At 35.6% G+C, this 13,225-nt stretch overlaps 1 pseudogene; it reads right to left on the bottom strand.

Moving 5' to 3' along the window:
• Positions 1-581: 581 nt before the first annotated feature.
• LOC609869 lies at positions 582-1,436 on the bottom strand (annotated as a pseudogene).
• Between the last annotated feature and the right edge of the window lie 11,789 nt (positions 1,437-13,225).

Here is a 13,225-nt window from a genome sequence, read left to right as displayed (position 1 = left end):
CTAGTCTGGTATTAAAATATAAAAAAGCACTATTCACCCAATATATATTTTTTATCTATTTCACAGGATGTTTAATATTTCTCACCCATATCTTTGACATAAGGATCCTGCTCCAAAGGATACCAGCCAGCATCAGTAGTAGAAAGAAGAAAGATAGGGATATGTGTAGACTCTCACTGACATTTTTAGTTTGCTTATATTTTTATAAATCCTAGGTCATGGATAACTTCTGCTAGATACAAGTGTTTTTTGCTTGGTTTTGTTTTTTGTTTTTGTTTTTGTTTGTTTTTGTTTTTGTTTTACTTATAACTGCAGAACATTTTAATTCTAAAGAGCTTTAATACATGAAAAGCCCCTTAGTTTCCAAATGCCCATCAAAGAGGGAATGAATTATCAGTCCCATCAGAGCTGGGGAAAAATTTTTTAAAGGGGGCGGAGGGATGAAGGCTGACAACCATTCTCTTTCAAAAAGATAAACACTGTGTCCTCAGAATGTTACTTGATATGAATAGGCAAGAAGGTAATAACTGTCCATGTTTGCCTTATATATTGTATTGGGCCAAAAATGCCAACTGAACTATTCAAGAATGACTTGCTAAAACGTTGAAAAAATGAAAGACTTCGTCCTTGTCATAGACGGCCACTTCCGTGGAACATTCGGTGCACATGACCGGGTGATAGATTTCTTCCGCTTGTGCCTCTGTCTGCTCTGCAGTGTCTTCGTGGTTAGACCTCATCTTCTTATGGCCTCGCCTTTTCTTCCTGTTCTCTGAGATTTTTGTATCTTAGAACCTCCTCTTTGTTGACAGAACAATTCATCACAAACATTGCTCTATACTGAGTTTTGTATGATTCATGCCTTTGGCAATCAAGACATGGTGTGGTCATGCAGGCAGGGCAATTCAAGACAGCATCACTATTTGGAACAGGCTGTTGTTGATATGGTCTCTGTATTCCAAAACCATGGTAGCCTCTTCTTTGTGCATCAACCCAGGCCTGATCTCTGTTATCTTTTTCAGGATCATATAATAACTCATCATTTGTTGGAATCCTGTGTCGTTTTTTCTTTTCCTTCTTGGTTACCTGTGCTGTTTTGTCTTCATCTTCAGAATCAGAATCAAAATATATACCATCATAGTACTTTGTCAGAGCTGTTCCAACTTTTCCAGTTCCTGAGGAAGACCCTGTTTCCAGAGAGGATAACTTGTCCTCCATTGTTTTTATGGTGGAATTTAATTCAGCTTCCATTTCTTTTTCAAATTCATCTTCACTAGATGATTCACTTTCTTCAGTAAGACATTCTCTGATGAGTTTTCTTTTTTGGTCAGGAGTTCCATGTAAAAACACATCCATTTCATCTTCAGAACTGCTCAAAGCAGGTGGTCGCTAGGCTCTTCCACTGCGTAGGGGTCATACTCATCCTGGAGCCGGCTCATGGTGACCTACACCCTCGGACGCCGACTACAAGCGTCCACACAGCATCTGTTTACACCATAGGTACCCGGGCTAGAACCCTGGCTTTGTTTTTAATTCTTACTTGAACCATTACTGATTTAATGGCACTTCTTAATGGTTAGAAAACTTAATAATCTAAAAAAAAAATTTAAAAAAAAAAAAATAAATAAATAAATAAAATAATAATAAAAAAAATAAATAAAAAAAAAAAGAAAACTTAATAATCTGCATTTGCCAATTTTTCTCCCTGGATTTTGTTTGTGTTTTCTTCCTTTTCTTTGGAATTATATAAAATGTAACTATTTAGATGTATTACCATTTCATATCTTTAAAAATAACTTAGCAGCTGTAAAATAGAACTAATAACTTTATGTTTATTATTTTGAGTTATCATATACCCACCCCTTTCCTATCAGAATTTCTCTCCATTATACTTTCATTACAGATGTAATCCATGCTTTGAAAAATATTAGATATTTGTGATGCAATGCTTCTGTTTGACATCTCTTTTGTAGTGCTTTACAATTGAATTAGATTTGCATTATCCTTTTCAGCATGCTGACACAAATGGCATTTTATGTACCTATCACTTATTTGTATAATATGCATTTTGCATTTTTTTTGCAAATGGAATTGGAAAGCGAATTGCCTTTATATGATTTACTGCTATTAATGGGTGCTATAAACTTCAAAAATAAGTACAGTTCTATTCATATTTATATTTGCAAATGGTTTCTACGGCCTTTATGGGAGAGGTTTCTGTGTGGATGATAAAAGGCATTCTCTCTGCTGAAGCTTATAACATGCTGATAATAACACTGCATTTATTAGGAACATCACTGCTTTCCTGCAATTGATGCCAGGGAGCTACAGCTGCCTCTATCACAGAGCACCTCAACTACTGAATTATATATGATCTTGTGTAGGACATCATATATTTGATCCTCAGGGTGTTTTAAGAACCCTTTAATAAGAGATATAGCTAGTAGAAGATGTGTTGTTTGATTCTTGGGTGTAAATAGCCTCAGTGTTAATCAAATACATTGAAATAATGAAACAGTACCTGCTGCTTATTCCTTAGAAAGTTAAGTTTGTCACATTCTTTGAGAAACATGCTAAAAAGCTTTAGCGAAAAGTAGTTTGGGGGCACAGTTGTTCATTTTCTCTGCCAAGTTGCTCAGGACAGTTTTTAACCTATTGCAGCCCTCTGTGTACATCATTTTGCATCATTTATTCTTAAAATACCACTCAATTTGATCATAAACTTGATTATCAAGGTGGGCTTTAGGAGGAGGGCAAAAGTAGATTTTATGCCTGCTAATCTTTGAGTCCGATAAATCTTATGCTATTTGTCTTTATAACTCAGCATGAAGGGGCACCTGGGTGGCTCAGTCACTTGAGTGTCCAACTCTGCTCAGGTCATGATCTCAGAGTCCTGGGGTGGAGGCCCGCTTTGGCTTCATGCTCAGTAGGGAGTCTGCTTGAGATTCTCTCTCTCTGTCTCCCTCTGCTCCCTCCCCTTGCTCATGCTCTAGCTCGCTCGCTCTCTAAAACAATCTTTAAAAAGAAAAGGAAAAGGATTTTGTCAAAATTCTGCTTCATGAAAAATTGATACTGTTTATTTTTAATCCCATGGAAACCTATACTTAGAAAGGAGTCTATTAGGCAAAAAGCTTTGCATATTGTAAGCTTGATATTATGTTCAGAAGTGAAAAGTATCGCAGATGACTAAAATAATTGGGTGACAAAGTTCAAAGCACATCCTCAACTATCACTAAATGAGTCATTTAAAAACATTGAAAATAGAGCCTACACTGAAGTGATCCTCTGTCTCTGACTGGGCATCAGTAAAAGCCCATTTGGAGCATATTCTCTCACCCAGCCCCACAGAATCCCTGACTCTGGTGCTCTGCATCCTTAGCTGAGATCTGGCTGCCATGCTTTTCTTGCTTTTTTAAGAATTGTGCCATGAGCCAGATGTTTTCCAGTTTCTGTGTTCGAGAAGCCCTCATTTGTATATTTAATTTTCTAAATAACAGGTCTCCTGTTTGGAAATGGCATGCCAACTATGTAAAGGTGTTTACATTGATATACTTTAAAAGTGATCATTTCTCTCTATATTGTGGTTTGTTGGTAATACATTTACATTTAAAAGGAAGTAGCATCTGTATAATACATTAACTTACTGGTTTCCAAATTTTTCTTTTAACAAAATATTATTTTTAGCTACTTTCAAAGAAAATCATATGTTTTCTCTATTATTTAAGACAGATAAGAGTTATTCTGGAGAGTAGAGGGGTGGCAGCAGCTCCTCTCTCTGACTTTTGCTTTACTAGGTGGCACACAGGCATATGGAAAATCCCAAGGCTCCATAGAAAACAGCCTTCAAACTATTTCATTAATGTAATGCATTAACTAATGTTGGAAGTTTTAGAAATAGATTTAGGAAATCCTCTTTTTAAGCCATGACAATTGAGCTGAATAAGATGAACATATATATAATTACTTCAAGAGCCTCAACCTAAATAATTGTACACAGATATTTTCTGGAATCCACAAAAGCATCTCAAATTAGAGAATTCATTGGATTAAAATTTGGTTAAGTGCAGTAATAGAGTGCTGATTCTTATATCTTGGAAAATTACAAAATGCCTTCATATTTTTCTCTATATATACCTCTTGCCATTATTTATTACATTGGTAAAAATCTTATTATGAAGAACTAAGAATTTAAAACAACTTCAATTTATAATTTTGAGTTTAAAAGAAAAGTATAAAAGGAGATAGAAAGCATAACAAAATCAGAGCACTCATAGAACCCCTGAATTCTTCAGGTATTTCATTTTTTGCTTTCGGTGTCTACAGCTGAATGTCATCCTTGGATTAACCCAGCTGCCAGCTATTTTGCAGAAGGGGAAGGGAAAACAGGGCACATTAGAGATCTATCAATGTTGCATTAAAGGTATCTTTCAATTTTTCCCTCAGGGAGATGCACATTTTTTATGGAATAGGAGAAACAAAGAGTGATTTTCCTGTAAGAAGTCTTTCCAGCTCCACACAGAATTTTTTCCCAGGGATTTATGTCACGTCTCATTCTGAAAGGGCTAGAGATGGCTTAGAAAATAAAATATAGTGTGGAAACAAAACAATTTAAGGCTAAAGCTGAAAGACACAAAACAAATGGCTCAAAATGCATGCGAGAGGAGGGAATTTAAAGTATTAGGTACCTGGTTTGACTAGAAGCTTTCTGATGGTTACTACAAATAAGAGAAACATAATGGACTGTATAGCCTTTATTTTTATTCAAAAATAGAAGACACAATCACATCCAGAGATGGACTGTTTTTTAGCATTAATCTCAAGCAGGAATTTGATCCCTTGCTTACGAAGGAAGAACCCTGAACTTTGTATGAACAGCCTGTGAACATGGGACGGAGAGTGTGAAACAAGTAAATAAAATCCTATGTAGTGCCTTCAAGTACTAACACAGAAACCTGATCTAAACACAAAAGATTATGTCTGTATATTTTGATTGCACTGCTAAGACATAAAGAGCTTGGGATTTTTTACAATTGTTAATCAAACACGTTTTTCACTAGTCACTTAGCTAGTCACTTTGTCTTCCCCTTTATTCTCCACTTGGTTCTTAAATTTGGGCACTTAATCATGAGGCTGATAAGACCTTCATTACTAATGAATGGAAGTACAGAACATACAAGTGGCTTGCACATGGACCACTTGTGGTTAGCTGAGAGCAAAGCCAGATTTTCTAATTTCCAGTGTAGGACTTGGTCTCTTAGCAACACGGCCTTTCTGAGTGCTAGTTCAAATATCCAGTTCCTTCACTGAGAATGAGATTACTTCTAGAAGCCAGTCTTTGCTGCAAATTAAGTTTTGTCAAGTGGTAGTTTTACAAAGTCTCCTTACCGGATGCAAAAGAGATTGTTAAAAATTTGTTTTGACATTCCTTAACATAGAAGCAAAGATTATCAATGTTTTTTTCTCCCCACTCCCAAACTATCAAAAGCATGGAATTGTAGGACCAAAAGAAATATTCTTCAGGAATGGAAATCAATTGAAAATGTAAGAAAGAACTAGAGACTGAGAGAGGAAGACTAGCTAATCAATCAGGAGCATAGACCCAGCAGTTCTGGAGGATTTGAAACTGAGGTAACAGTTTAAAAAAAGAGAAACAGATTTGTGATAGTAAATTCATAATAGCATTAGACAACTATATGAAACTATCATATGTGCATTTATTTTAATATTTGATCATGTGTAAATATTTAAGTGTTGATGAACACAAATACTCAGAAATAGTAATTTACTGAATTGTACTTGATATAGAATATCCAATAATATTAGAAATATACCATACCCAGGAGTATCCTGCTCTGATTGAACTAAGATTGAAACTATTGATCCCTTTCTCTATATTTGGTGCTTTATTCATTATCTCAGTGTGAGATAGGCATTCTTGCCTCCAACTTGACTTAAGTTATGAAAAATATCTTCTGAGATATTGAGTCTAAAATTTCTTTATTCTTCACATTGGAACAATATTATACAGTTTCCTTATTGTTGTGCTAGTTGCTTATAGTTTCTTACTTCTAATTTACCCCCAGCCACAAGTAGAATATAAGCTCCATAAGGGAAATATTTTATTGTTGTTATTGTTCATTGATCTAACCCAAGTGTTTTGAAGAGTATCTGGCAAGAAGAAAAGCCTCAGTGAATACTCATTAAATCAATTAATAAATCACTATGATAAGGATAAAATGGCAAAGTCTTTGTGTGACAGCAAATCACTTATGCTATCATAAAAAGAAGAGTTAAAACGTGACACCTAGGGACTCCTGGGTGGCTCAGCAGTTGAGCTTCTGCCTTTGGCTCAGGGCATGATCCTGGAGTCCCAGGATGAGTCCCACATCAGGCTTCCTGCATGGAGCCTGTTTCATCCTCTGCCTGTGTCTGCCTCTCTCTCTCTCTCTCTCCCCTCAAATAAATAAATAAAAATCTTTTTAAAAAAATGGTGACAGCTCACAAGTCCAAAAGTGTGCCCTGCGTGATACTGGGGATGGCATGATACTGACCACTTGTCATGGACAATTGTCTTTTGACCGTAGTACAATGCCTCATACAGGCTTACCTAGGAACCAAAGTGTGTGTTCTTTGAAAATCCTACTCACTACTCCATTGGTGTTTGTCATCCATTTTAAAATCATGACACAAACCAAGTAAAGCAGGATGGGATGATTATCAATTCCACTGCCCATTTGGAGGATAACTCATGCCCCTTACAGCTTCACTGAATTCTGATTTAATTTCCTACTGGAAATTAGGAATAGTTCTCTGTTTCAGCCTGCTGACCCCATACAAAGCACACCTGACTAAGGTTATTTCCCTTTGTAGAATAACTTTCCTTTTCTTTCTGACTCTTTTGATTACTTACTTGATTTTTATTGATCTTCAAGACAGTTACTTCTCTGATCATCATCTCTCTGAAACGTCAATTGTATTTTTGACTTACCTTCATTTATCTCTCCCTTCTACGGACAACACCTTAACATTTCTCATGTTTTTCCTCACTTAAAAGACAACACAGTATTGAAAAATGATAAAACACTAGAATTATTCATATTCTTGCCATCTTAGCCCAATGTATGTCATGGTTTTACCTATTACCTCCTACCTAGACACTTGAGTTTTCATAGATAAAAACAATGGGTACATATTCTATTTCATTATGTTCATATAACATCATATTATAAACACATTTCTAGATCTTTCACGTATAAACTTTAATGGTCAATGATATGTTATCATCCTAATATAACATGGAGTATAACACAGACTTCCTAATACTGGACCCTCTGCTTTTTATCCAAACTTCCACTAACATAGTATGCCTGGTTTTTACTGAATGTTTACTGAACTTATAACTTATCTATTGCTTTATGTTTTCTATAGCATTTCATATTATAGCTTAGTAATTCTCAACTCCATTGATTCAATGTCTTCTTTAATAACAAATATGTGGTAACACTTTCTTACTATATCCTGAAATAAAAATAGATAATATGACTATATACACAAACAACCCCAGAATCAAAAGGACACCGAAGCAGTTCTCCCTTATGTGCCAGAATGCCATTGGTTAGCAGTGTACATGCTTTTTTCGGTTATTTTTCCTTGGATCTACCAAGATCCCAGAAACAATCTCAGAATTGAAGTATCGCATACTATATTCAGAATCACTTCAGCTCTCTGACAGCTGAAGAACTAAGAAGCAAGCTTCATGCCTGACTCTCCTACTCCTTAAAAATAAAAAAGGTTTTTTCTTAGTAAAACTTTAGTGGATTCATAGTAGCTAGCTCAACATTATGCCCAGTCATAGCTAAATCCCTGTGGAGAACATAGGTTGGGCTGTGTTCTCTCAGATGGCACAAATGAAATAAAAAGATAGTGATCGATAGCAAATAATGCCATACTTCTCTTTATGTGGAAAATCGGTGTCACATTTTCCCCCTTTTCTTTTGCTTTATCTATAATCTAACGGTAGTATTTATCTCTTATTTTGTGAGTAGGTACTCTGGATTTTTTTTCTTTTTCTTTTCTTTCTTTCTTTCAATTTTTTTTTTTTTTTTGTTCTGGAAAGAGCTAGTTCTACCTACTATGTACTATCGCATTGAGCTTACAGCAACATTTCAATGTGACAAAGTCAAAGGTATGACTTCTTATTTTTTAATTCTTTTTATATTTTTATTTTTACTTTAAGCTCAAACTTAAACTTATAATACACAATGCAGAAAATGATTTTGAAAAAAGAGAATGCCCTTACCAGAGATGCTCACACTTGTCCTTGGTAAATAACAATGTATTTCTGGAAACCTCAACAAAAACATAGAAATGAATTTTTATTTTTTTAAAGATTTTGTTTATTTATTCATGAGAGACACACAGAGAGCGGCAGAGATACAGGCAGAGAGAGAAGCAGGCTCCCTATGGGGAGCCTCATGTGGGACTCGATCCCAGGACCCTGATATCACGCCCTGAGCCCAAGACAGACGCTCAACCACTGAGCCACCCAGGTGCCCCAGAAATCAATTTTTAAAAGATGACATTTTCAACAATGATCACATAGCAGTTGCTTTCTTGAAAATGGATGCAATTAGTAACAAATCACAGATGCACTATAAAAAAAGATTTGAAGGGGCACATGCACCCCAATGTTTATAGATGCAATGTCTACCATCGCCAAAATATGGAAAAAGCTCTGATGTATCCATTGACAGGTGAATGGATAAAGAATATGCCATATATATATATATATATATATATATATATATATATATATAGCCATATGTATATAATGGAATATTAGCCATCAAAAAGAATGGAATCTTGCCATTTGTAATGATGTGAATGGAACTAGAGGGTATTGTGCTGAGCCAAATAAATCAGAGAAGGCAAATACCATATGATTTCACTTAAGTGTGGAGTTTAAGAAACAAAACAGATGAACTAGGGGACGGGAATGAAAAATAAAATAAGATGAAAACAGGGAGGTAAATCATAAAAGACTCAACTATAGGAAAAAAACAGGGTTGCTGGAGGGGAAGTGAGTAGGGGGATGGGGTAATTGGTGATGGGCATTAAGGAGGGCACTTGATGTAATGAACACTGGGTGTTGTATGCAACTGATGAACCACTAAATTCTACCTCTGAAACTAATAATAAAGTATATGTTAATTACACTAAATTTAAATAAAAAATACAACAATTTCAAAATTTATCTTTGCTTATAGAATATACATTTTTATTTAAAAGAGGAGAGAGAAAGAGAGAGAGAGAATGCATGAGTTGGGGGTGGGTAGAGGCAGAGGGAAAGAGAGAGAGAATCTTAAGCAGGCTTCACACTCAGCATGGAGCCTGACATGAGGCTCGATCTTATGACCCTGAGATCATGACCTGACCCCAAATCAAAATTTGAATGCTTAATCAGCCGAGCCACCCAAGCACCCCCAGAGTATAATTTTGTTCCAAGGTTCATATTTCATTGTCTAAATTACAGAGTATGACTAGACAACAGACATCTATCTGTGCACTACTCAGTTCACATAAACTTGTAAATACTTTGTAGACTTGAGATATGAGATTAGTATGGATTCTTTAAGAAGCTTCATTAAAGTTTTAATTCATTTTCTGTTTGCTTACTTCCTCTAATTTAAAATGGGCTTTTATGAGATTGGTGGCAAAGCCAAGTCTTTTAAAATGTTAAAAAATTTTTTTTTAAGTTTAAAATGATACCTTAATTTCTTTAACAGAAAGTAGAGTGCATTAAGATTATCCCAGTGAGGGGCAGCCCCGGTGGCGCAGCAGTTTAGCACCGCCTGCAGCCCAGGGTGTGATCCTGGAGACCCTGGATTGAGTCCCACATCAGGCTCCCTGCATGGAGCCTGCTTCTCCCTCTGCCTGTGTCTCTGCCTCTTTCTCTCTCTCTCTGCGTCTCTATGAATAGATAAAATCTTTTAAAAAAAGAATTAAAAAAAGATTATCCCAGTGAACATTTCTTTAAAAATTCATCAAAGCCTCCAAATAGTTGAGAACATAATTAAGTAGTTTCATTGTAATATGCAGAACATGACAAACTTCACCTTCTTTATCGCCTTTTTCTCTTCCTTCTCAACCGTATAGACTGGTTTTACAGAAGAGGTTTGAGACAATCATGTTCTTTTTCCAAGGTGAACGGGTGGATGCTTGTTCAATGATCTTAAGCCACATGTTGCAGGACAGTCTTAACCTGGCATCTCTCTGCTTCCCAACTACCTTCTTTTGTCCCATCTCCGTTCTGCCAATGTTAAGATCCTGCTCCAGAAATTATGAATAGAGGGTTAAAATCATAAGAGGTGACATATTAGGGATCATTTTCTTTGTGAAAGGGGCAGAAAAGAAAATTAAAGTCATTAAAAAATTTTAGTTAATTGGATTTCTTTATCTAAGGAAAAAATACAACTCAAAAATATTCCAATTAACAAGCCAATGGCTTTACACTGGATTACTAGTTACCATGGGTTTAAATGGGAGAAACTGAGACAGCTGTCCCACACTAAATCTCTAGCTGGTTCCTTATAGCACAAATTCTGTTGATAACAGGAACATTTTTAGCAATTTATTTTAACAGAAGTAGAAATGTGACTTTTCTTCCTAAAGTAATTATAAGATGTATAAATAGATTAAAGGGAAAAGATTTTTTTTTAAGTGATGGTATTGCAGTTTGGTCTTGGCAAAAGATTCTCAACAAAACTGTACTCCTGGAAACTGTAAACAAAGCTGTAGGGACAGCAAGGCATATTCAGCATGGAGTTAATGAAACTAGTGAAGTGTTCATGTGGTCATATGTTTCGATAAAATTTGTTTAAAATGTTATTCTTTATATGCATCTGGTTAAAACTTTATTTTGAGGGATTGAAATTATCACAAGCTTTCTGACATTTGGCCAAAGGGAAAGCAGAATTTTGCTTACATTTTGTTTTGATTAGCTTGGATACATTTATGTGTTTGTGCCTTACATATGAAGTTATTGCTGGCACTCCCAAAGCAGGGAAAGCTTCTGGGAACATCCCAGTATCATCTGGGCCAGCATATCTGGGGGCATGAAGGTGCAGAGCCATAGGTCATCGTACAATACGAGCATGTCCTATGGCACCTAGCCCTGGAAGTATGTGAGGAATGGAGAAGAAATCAGGTTGGAAATGAATGAGTCAGTACTGCTACATTAAAGGTGGAGTTCTTTTCTCTTTTTCCACTAGAAAATAATAACATGGAATCACTGACATATTAAGAAAACAAAGAATATGCAATTAAAAAATGAGAAAAGAAGATATATAAAAGACTGGGTTAGGCATTTAATAAGAATGTTATATTATTTGTCTGGGTTTTATGATATTTATGATATGTGTTCCCTTATTAAAATATCTAGATTAATATAAATTTTACCTCAATAAAGAATTCTAATAAATAATCTAGTTTTAGTGATTTCTTTATTATAAATAAAAATTTATCTCGTGTCTGATTCTATATTTGTGATTTTAGATTTTTTTTTAAGTTTTAAGATTTATTTATTTATTTGAGGGGGGCAGGAGGAACAGATGTAGATGAAGTCTTAAGCAGACACAGGTCTTGATCTTACCACTCTGAGATCATGACCTGAGCCAAAACCAAGAGTGGGACGCTCAACTGACTGTGCCATCTAGGCATCCCTAGGTTCTTTTTCTTAAAGAAATTTCTCCAGTGTGTACAATTTTCTATACCCACAAAACCTAGATCTATCCCGTAATGCAGTCCATTAATTGGCCCTTTTGGGGCCAGCTGATATCAAGGAGGCTATGTGAATCAAAGAGCCAATTCTGGTTCTATAGCCTACTGCTTCCTGATACCACATATTGCAATACTGATACCCCTTGGACACCTCAGCACCATCTTCTTGCAGACCTGCTGGTGCTGCTAAGACATTCCATAAGCAGAGTTCTGTCTTTCCAGGTGGTAGATTCTTGACCTCTGCAGGATCTCTGGGGTACAAGAATTTGTTGTGGGAAAACAATACATTCTCAGTCAAGTGTGAAAGAATGATACTCTGGGGAATTTCCAAAGTACTGAACTACTAAAAACTACACATTTAATTTGCAATATACTACTGTACTGCTTTCTCTCTTTGCATCAGCCTTTTGGGATAACGTTGCCCTTCATTTACAAGAGGGCAAAATTCTCATATAAGTAACAACACACTCGTCTTTAACCTGGAAAGCCCTCTGACCACTGAGATCAGAATACCAGAACCTGTTCACAGATCGTCTGCCATTTTTTATATTCACTTCAAATTTTTAGCATGTCAGGAAAGTCACTCTAGTTGGCCTTGGTTGTAACATTTAAGGAATATGCATGCTGAGCATATCTTTGCATAGATTTTCATAAACACAGCTCAGAGTACATTAAGAAGGATTGAACTCATAAGAGATAATTTCTGAATGGTATTCTGAGACCTGAGAAGAGTTAGTTCACCTCAGATGGTTTTATTCTTCACAGAAGAATCTAATACATCTATTAACAATTGAACTTTTAGGTAACCAATTTCTTACTTATCCATTAAGGGCAGTAGCAAACAAATCAAGTTCATTAGAGTTTATTTTGACTCTCATATAATAGAATGAATATCCTTATTTGATCCTTCTTTGAAAAAAACAATATCAGTAACCAATTAGTAAGAAAGAATATCTTGTACCTCCATCATCACACCCTCATGATTATTGAAATACTGAACACAGACAGCATCTGATTGAGTCAGAGTTCCTATGCATGATTGTCTTTCCAGCTGATGGAAGGTTTCATTTCCCTAATAAGCTGCTTCTCATAACAGATACCATTAATCTGGTTTTCTAAACTGTAAGCAAAGGGGAAAAAATAAAGAAATCTTTTAAATCCTAGAATCTTCTATTTTATCTTTTCTACTATATGAATTTTCTTTTCAGGTTTGAATATCTTTATTGCAAATTTAGATAATGACTGGGTCCTTTCATGCCAATATCATGCAAGTAGTGTATCTAATGAAGGCAGGGCTGTAGATCACAGAAAAAAAAAAAAGGAGGAATAAACCTTGCCTTTAATTAGGTGTAGGTGGATGAAATTTACAGCCATTCTGGGTTAGCACTCCACCAGATATCAGAGTACTACCCAGGAAAAATCCATGTGCTGTGGCATAATGGAGTTATTT

This window comes from Canis lupus, chromosome 37 (assembly GCF_011100685.1).
Source record: "Canis lupus familiaris isolate Mischka breed German Shepherd chromosome 37, alternate assembly UU_Cfam_GSD_1.0, whole genome shotgun sequence".
NCBI lineage: Eukaryota > Metazoa > Chordata > Mammalia > Carnivora > Canidae > Canis > Canis lupus.
The sequence above is the reverse complement of the archived record's forward strand: the minus strand, read 5'-3'. Positions and strand labels throughout refer to the sequence as shown.